The 8,759-nt window shown below is 39.6% G+C and overlaps 1 non-coding gene across 1 annotated transcript; it reads right to left on the reverse strand.

Annotated features, from left to right (window-relative positions):
* Positions 1-602: 602 nt before the first annotated feature.
* Positions 603-710, reverse strand: LOC130958548 (small nucleolar RNA R71). Its single transcript, XR_009077662.1, has one exon. It is a non-coding gene; the product is annotated as a small nucleolar RNA R71 (small nucleolar RNA).
* Positions 711-8,759: the final 8,049 nt, after the last annotated feature.

The raw sequence follows: 8,759 nt of genomic DNA on the forward strand, positions 1-8,759 counted from the left end.
TATCTACTTCATCCCTCTATTCCTATTTTCAATACCTTCTTGTTCTATTCTCTTTCATATGATCAGGAACAAGGACAAAGGCATTCTTGTTGAAGCTAATCCTGAACCTGAAAGGATCTTGAAGAGAAGCTAAGAGCAGCTAAAGCACAACACTCTGAAGAGGACTTGACAGAAAATTTTGAAAAGGAAGCAGACAAAACAGCCATGGCTGAACCCAACAACAATAATGCAAGGAATGTGCTTGGTAACTTTACTGCACCTACTCCCGACTTCTATGGGAGAAACATCTCTATTCCTGCCATTGGAGCAAACAACTTTGAGCTTAAGCCTCAATTAGTTTCTCTGATGCAACAGAATTGCAAGTTTCATGGACTTCCATTGGAAGATCCTCATCAATTCTTGGCTGATTTTTTTTGCAAATATGTGACACTGTTAAGACCAATGGAGTTGATCTCGAGGTCTACAGACTTATGCTTTTCTCTTTTGCTATTAGAGACAAAGCTAGTATATGGTTGAACTCACAACCTAGAGACAGCCTGAACTCTTGGGAAAAGCTGGTCAATGCCTTCTTAGCTAAATTCTTTCCACCTCAAAAGATGAGTAAGCTTAGAGTGGAAATTCAAACTTTCAAACAGAAGGAAGGTGAATCCATCTATGAAGCTTGGGAAAGATACAAGCAATTGATCAGAAGGTGTCCTTCTGACATGCTTTCAGAATGGAGCATCATAGGTATCTTCTATGATGGTCTTCTGAGTTATCCAAGATGTCATTGGACCATTCTGCAGGCGGATCTATTCATCTGAAGAAAACACCTACAGAAGCCCAGGAACTCATTAAAATGGTTGCAAATAACCAGTTCATGTACACTTCTGAAAGAAATCCTGTGAACAATGGGACAACTCAGAAGAAAGGAGTTCTTGAGATTGATACTCTAAATGCCATATTGGCTCAGAACAAATTATTGACTCAGCAAGTCAATATGATTTCTCAGAATCTGATTGGATTGCAAGCTGCATCCAGCAGTAATAAAGAAGCATCTTCTGAAGAAGAAGCTTATGATCCTAAGACCCTGCAATGGAAGAGGTGAATTACATGGGAGAACCCTATGAAAACACCTATAATCCTTCATGGAGAAATCATCCAAATCTCTCATGGAAGCACCAACAGAAGCCTCAACAAGGCTTCAACAACAATAATGGTGGAAGAAATATGTTTAGCAATAGCAAGCCTTTTCCATCATCTTCTCAACAACAGAAAGAGAACTCTGAGCAGAGTCGTTCTGGCTTAGCAACCATACTCTCTGATCTATCTAAGACCACACTAAGTTTCATAAATAAAATAAGATCCTCCATTAGAAATTTAGAGGCACAAGTGGGTCAGCTGAGTAAAAAGGTTACTGAAACTCCTCCTAGCACTCTCCCAAGCAATACAGAAAAAATCCCAAGAGAGAGTGCAAGGCCATAACCATGACCAACATGGCCGAACCTGGAGAGAGTAAGGAGGACATGATTTCCAGTGAGAAAAACCTCATGGGATGTCCTCTGAACGAAAAGAAGTTCCCCTTTGAGGAACCAAGGGAATCTGAGGCTCATACAGAGACCATAGAGATTCTATTGAACCTACTTCTGCCATTCATAAGCTCTGATGAGTATTCTTCCTCTGAAGAGGATGAAGATATTACTGAAGAGCAAGTTACTAAGTACCTTGGAGCAATCATGAAGCTGAATGCCAAGTTATTTGATAATGAGACTTGGGAGGATGAACCCCCTTACTCACCAATGAACTGAATGACTTGATTAGGCAGACATTACCTCAGAAGAAATCGGATCCTGGAAAATTCTTAATACCTTGTACCATAGGCACCATGACCTTTGAGAAGGCTTTGTGTGACCTGGGGTTAGGCATAAAGCTCATGCCGCTCTCTGTAATGGAAAAACTGGAAATCTTTGAGGCACAAGCTGCAAGAATCTCACTAGAGATGGCAGACAGATCCTTGAAACAGGCTTATGGACTTGTAGAGGATGTTTTAGTGAAGGTTGAGGGCCTTTACATCCCTACTGACTTCATAATCCTGAACACTGGGAAGAATAAGGATAAATTCATCATCCTTGGCAGACCCTTCCTAGCCACAGCAAAAGCTGTGATTAATATTGACAGAGGAGAGTTGGTCCTTCAAGTGAATGCGGACTACCTTGTGTTCAAGGCTCAAGGATTTCCTTCTGTACACATGGAGAAGAAGCATGAAAAGATTCTCTCAATACAGATTCAAACAGAGCCCCCACATTCAAACTCTAAGTTTGGTGTTGAGAGGCCATTATCATGCTCTGAGTATTTGTGAGGCTCCATGAGAGCTCACTGTCAAGCTATTGACATTAAAGAAGCGCTTGTTGGGAGGCAACCCAATTTTTACTTATCTATGTTGAATTTCTATTTTCCATTGTTATTTTATATTTTTTTTAGGATGATGATCATGTGGAGTCACAAAAACAAAAGCAACAATCAAAAACAGCATTGAAAATAGCACACCCTGAAGGATGAGCTTACTGGCATTTAAACGCCAGTAAGGGTAGCAGAATGGGCGTTAAACGCCCAGTCTGGCACCATTCTGGGCGTTTAATGCCAGAAAAGGGCACTAGACTGGTGTTTAACGCCAGAAAAGGGCACCAAGCTGGCGTTAAATGCCAGAAAGGGAAGAAAAGCTGGCATTAAACGCCAGAAATGGGCAACAACCTGGAGTTTAACGCCAGGATTGGCACTCAAAGGGGCATTTACATGCCAAAACGGTGCAGGGATGAGAAACCCTTGACACCTCAGGATCTGTGGATCCCACAGGATCGCCACCTACCTTAACTCACTCTCTCTTCTTCACACCTTCCCATAACACCCTTCCCCAATTACCCCTCACCAATCACCTTTATTTCTCTTCCCCACCTCCACCCACTCTTCCCCAAAAACCCCACCCACCTCACCATTCAAATTCAAATCCTTTCCTTCCTAAACCCAATCCCTAATACACGAACCCTACCCTCTATTTCCACTCCTATATAAACCCCTCATCCATCCTTCAAATTCACATAAACATTTCTTCTCCCCCTTGGCCGAACCACTCATAACACTCCATCTCCTCCATTTCTTCTTCTTCTTCATCCTTCTTTCTTCTTTTGCTTGAGGACGAGTGATAAACCCCATTTGTAGGGTTTATCTTGTATTGATTTCAGGAGATTTTAATACCTTTTACCCACATTTATTCAATGAATTAGCATGATTTTGTGATTGTCTCCTTATTTGTGCTTAGATGTGAAAACATGTTTTTTTGGCCTTTAACTTGATGATTTTAATCTCCCTTTGATTCCACTAGATGCCTTGATGTGTTTGTTAGTAATTTCAGATTGAAAAGGCTAGGAATGGATCAAAGGAGTGAAGGGGAAAGCATGCAAAGTGGAGAAATAATGGAAAAAGCCAAAGATTTGGACTCGCCCATGGACGCGCGCGCGCACCAGGCGCTTACGCGCACCTTGCGAATTATCCCATGGACGCGTACACATGCTGTGCGCGTACGCGTCGATGCTGATACTTGATTTTTAAGTGAATTTGCACCCAACGAATTTTCAAGGGTTGTGGGGCCCAATCCCAACCAACTTTGACGCCTAAACTGCTATTTAAAGCCAAGGATTGAAGAGCAAAGGGGGATTCACTCACTTTTGATCATTCACACTCATTAGGATTAGTTTAGAGTTAGTTTTAGAGAGAGAAGCTCTCACTTCTCTCTAGGCTTAGGATTAGGATTAGGTTTATTTCTTAGATCTAGATTTAGATTCATGCTTTCTTCTACTTCTACCTTTCAATTCTTTGTTGTTACATTCATCATTCTTCTATTCTTTTGTTGTAATTTCCTTTATGTTATTTCTATGCTTTGTTGTAGATCTACTCTTGTTCCTTCTCTTTTCTTTCAGTTCAATTTGAGGTAATTCATAATAATTGTGTTTCTTTTGATTGTTGTTGTTAATTCCTTGCAATAAGTGTTGTTAGATTCTATTCTTGTTGTTAATTTGCTTTGCTTTTCTTTTGTACCTTCCAAGTATTTGATGTAATGTTTGGTTGTATTTTAGTAGAGATTTTGTTCCTCTTGGCTTTGGTTGAGTAATTAGTGACTCTTGAGTTATCTAATTCCTTTGTTGATTGATAATTAGAAGTTGCTAATTAATTTGAATACCTCTAAAGCTAGTCTTTCCTTTAGAAGTTGATTAGGACTTGAGAAATCAAATTGATTCATCCACTTGACTTTCCTCCATTGTTAGAGGTTAACTAAGTGGGAGCAATGAACAATTTGTGGTCACAATTGAGGAGGATAACTAGGATAGGACTTCTAGTTCTCATATCTTGCCAAGAGCTTTGTTAGTTGTTAGTTTATTTTCTTTGCCATTTATATTTCTTGTCTAAAATCTTAAAAATCCCAAATATAACTCACAACCAATAACAAGACACTTCATTACAATTCCTAGGAAGAACGACCCGAGGTTTGAATACTTCGGTTTATAGATTTTAGGGGTTTGTACTTGTGACAAACAAATTTTTGTATGAAAGGATTATTGCTTGGTTTAGGAACTATACTTCGACGAGATTTCATTTGTGAAATTCTAAACCATCAAAAATCAAATCATCAACGAGCAAACCTTTTAAGTTTGGTGTGGAAAAAGCATTGCTTTTTGTGTTTCCATAACCATTTATGGCACCTAAGGCCGGAGAAACCTCTTGAAAGAGGAAAGGGATGGCAAAAGCTTCCACCTCCGAGTCATGGGAGATGAAGAGATTCATCTCAAAGGTCCATCAAGACCACTTCTATGAAGTTGTAGCCAAGAATAATGTGATCCCTGAGGTCCCTTTCATGCTTAAAAGGAATGAGTATCCGGAGATCCGACATGAGATTCAAAAAAAAGTTTGGGAAGTTCTCACCAACCCCATTCAACAAGTCAGAATCTTAATGGTTCAAGAGTTCTATGCTAATGCATGGATCACCAAAAACCATGATCAAAGTGTGAACTCGAACCCAAAGAATTGGCTTACAATGGCTCGGGGGAAATACTTAGATTTTAGTACGAAAAATGTAAGGTTGGCATTCAACTTGCTAATGATGCAAGGAGATGCACGCCCCTATATTAGAAGGGTCAACTTTGATCAAAGGTTGGACCAAGTCTTCATGGACATATGTGTGGAAGGAGCTTAGTGGAAAAGAGACTCCAAAGGCAAGTCGGTTCAATTGAGAAGGCATGACCTTAAACCCGTGGCTAGAGGATGGTTAGAATTCATCCAATGCTCCATCATTCCTACTAGCAACCGATCCGAAGTGACTGTAGATCGGGCTATCATGATCCATAGCATCATGATTGGAGAGGAAGTAGAAGTTCACGAGGTCATATCTCTAAAACTCTACAAAGTGGCTGACAAAACCTCCACCTTGGCAAGGTTAGCCTTTCCTTATTTCATCTGTCACATATGCAATTTAGCTGGAGTTGTCATAGAAGAAGACATCCTCAATGAAGAGGACAAGCCCATCACTAAAAAGAGGATGGAGTAAATAAGAGAACCCACTCATGGACCTCAACAAGAGCATGAGGAAGTTCCTCATCAAGAAATTCCTGAGATGCCTCAAGGGATGCATTTTCCTCCACACAACTATTGGGAGCAACTCAACACCTCTTTGGGAGATTTGAGTTCCAATATGGAGCAACTAAGGATGGAGCACCAAGAGCACTCCATTATTCTCCATGAAATTAGAGAGGATCAAATAGCAATGAGGGAAGAGCAACAAAGGCAAGGAAGAGACATAGAGGAGCTCAAGCGTTCCATTGGATCTTCAAGAGGAAGAACTAGCTGCCATCACTAAGGTGGACCCGTTCTTTGATTTCCTTGTTCTTATCTTTCTGTTTTTCGATTTTTATACTTTATGTGTTATCTATGTTTATATCTTCATTACATGATCATTAGTGTCTAGTATCTATGTCTTAAAGCTATGAATGTCCTATGAATCCTTCACCTTTCTTAAATGAAAAATGTGCCTAATTACAAAAGAATAAGAAGTACTTGAATTTCAAAATTTATCTTGAAATTGGTTTAATTATGTTGATGTGGTGGCAATACTTTTTGTTTTCTGAATGAATGCTTGAACAGTGCATATTTTTTATAGTGAAGTTATGAATGTTAAAATTGTTGGTTCTTGAAAGAATGATGAAAAAGGAGAAATGTTATTGATAATCTGAAAAAATTATGAAATTGATTCTTGAAGCAAGAAAAAGCAGTGAAAAATAAAGCTTGTGAAAAAAAAGGGGGCGAAAAAAATAAAATAAAAGCAAGCAGAAAAAGTCAATAGTTCTTTAAACCAAAAGGCAAGGGTAAAAAGGGATCCAAGGCTTTGAGCATTAATGAATAGGAGGGCCCAAAGGAATAAAATCCTGGCCTAAGCGGCTAAATCAAGCTGTCCCTAACCATGTGCTTGTGTCATGAAGGTCCAAGTGAAAAGCTTGAGACTTAGTGGTTAAAGTCGTGATCCAAAGCAGAAAGAGTGTGCTTAAGAACTCTGGACACCTCTAACTGGGGACTTTAGCAAAGCTGAGTCACAATCTGAAAAAGGTTCACCCAGTTATATGTCTGTGGCATTTATGTATCCGGTGGTAATACTGGAAAACAAAGTGCTTAGGGTCACGGCCAAGACTCATAAAGTAGCTGTGTTCAAGAATCAACATACTGAACTAGGAGAATCAATAACACTATCTTAATTCTGAATTCCTAGAGATACCAATCATTCTGAACTTCAAAGGATAAAGTGAGATGGCAAAACTGTTCAGAAGCAAAAAGCTACTAGTCCCGCTCATCCAATTGGAGCTAAGCTTAATTGATATTTTGGAATTCATTATATATTCTCTTCTTTTTATTTTATTTTTTTTCAATTGCTTGGGGACAAGCAACAATTTAAGTTTGGTGTTGTGATGAGCGGATAATTTATACGCTTTTTGGCATTGTTTTTAGGTAGTTTTTAGTATGATTTAGTTAGTTTTTAGTATATAATTATTAGTTTTTATGCAAAAATCATATTTCTGGACTTTACTATGAGTTTGTGTGTTTTTTTGTGATTTCAAGTATTTTTTGGCTGAAATTGAGGTACCTGAGAAAAAATATGATTTAGAGGCTGAAAAAGGACTACAGATGCTGTTGGATTCTGACCTCCCTGCACTTGAAATGGATTTTCTGGAGCTACAGAAGCCCAATTGGTGCGCTCTTAATCGCGTTAGAAATTAGACATCTTGGGCTTTCTAGAAATATATAATAGTTCATACTTTGCTCGAGTTTTGATAACGCAAACTGGCGTTTTAACGCCAACTTTCTACCCTTTTCTGGCGTTAAACGCCAGAACTGGCATAAAAGCTGGAGCTAAACGCCCAAACTGGCACCAGAGCTGGCGTTTAACTCCAAGAAAAGCCTATGCACGTGAAAGATTCAATGCTCAGCCCAAGCACACACCAAGTGGGCCCCGGAAGTGGATTTCTGCATCATTTACTTATCTCTGTAAACCCTAGGTTACTAGTCATTATAAATAGGACCTTTTACTATTGTATTTTTATCGGGAGATCTTTAGATCATTTTTGAGACTTTCTTTGTATCACTGTTGATCTCTTGATCACGTTTAGAGGGTTGGCCATTCGGCCATGCCTGGACTTTCATCACTTATGTATTTTTCAACGGTGGAGTTTTTACACCTCATAGATTAAGGTTTGGAGCTCTACTGTTCCTCATGAATTAATGCAATTACTACTGTTTTCTATTCAATTCAAGCTTATTCTTATTCTAAGATAATCATTTGCACTTCAACATGATGAATGTGATGATCAAGTGACACTCATCACCATTCTCACTTATGAACGCGTGCCTGACAACCACTTCCATTCTACCTGAAAACAAGCTTGAATGTATATCTCTTGGCCTCCTGGTCCACGACGCATGGTTGCCTCTCCGGACAATAGGGCCTTCCATTCCGTGAGATCAGAGTCTTCGTGGTATAAGCTAGAATCAATTGGCAGCAATCTTGAGATCCGGAAAATCTAAACCTTGTATGTGGTATTCCAAGTACGATCTGGGATGGGATGACTGTGACGAGCTTCAAACTCTTAACTGTTGGGCGCAGCGACAGTATGCAAAAGGATCATTGGATCTTATTCCAACACAAGTGAAAACCGACAGATGATTAGCTCTATGTAACCCGTAGCCGGACCATTTTCACTGAGAGGACGGACGGTAGCCATTGACAACGGTGATCCCCCAACATACAGCTTGCCATGGAAAGTAGTACGCATGACTGGATGAAAGCAGTAGGAAAGCAGGGATTCAAAAGGAACAAAGCATCTCCATATGCTTATCTGAAATTCCTACTAATGAATTATATAAATATCTCTATCTTATTTTATGTTTTATTTATCTTTTAATTATCAAAATCCTATAACCATTTGAATCTGCCTTACAGAGATTTACAAGATGACTATAGCTTGCTTTAAGCCAACAATCTTCGTGAGATCGACCCTTACTCACGTAAGGTATTACTTGGACGACCCAGTGCACTTGCTGGTCAGCTGTGCGGAGTTGTGAAGAAAGTGTGTGAATCACGATTTCGCATACCACTCTCCCTCCATTTTCCCCTTTCCGTTCATGTGTGTGTGTGACGAGGTGTGAGTGTGAGGTGAGTTAGGGTGTGTGCGGCCGAGAGTGAGAGG

This window comes from Arachis stenosperma, chromosome 10, assembly GCF_014773155.1.
Source record: "Arachis stenosperma cultivar V10309 chromosome 10, arast.V10309.gnm1.PFL2, whole genome shotgun sequence".
In the NCBI taxonomy this organism is placed as follows: domain Eukaryota; kingdom Viridiplantae; phylum Streptophyta; class Magnoliopsida; order Fabales; family Fabaceae; genus Arachis; species Arachis stenosperma.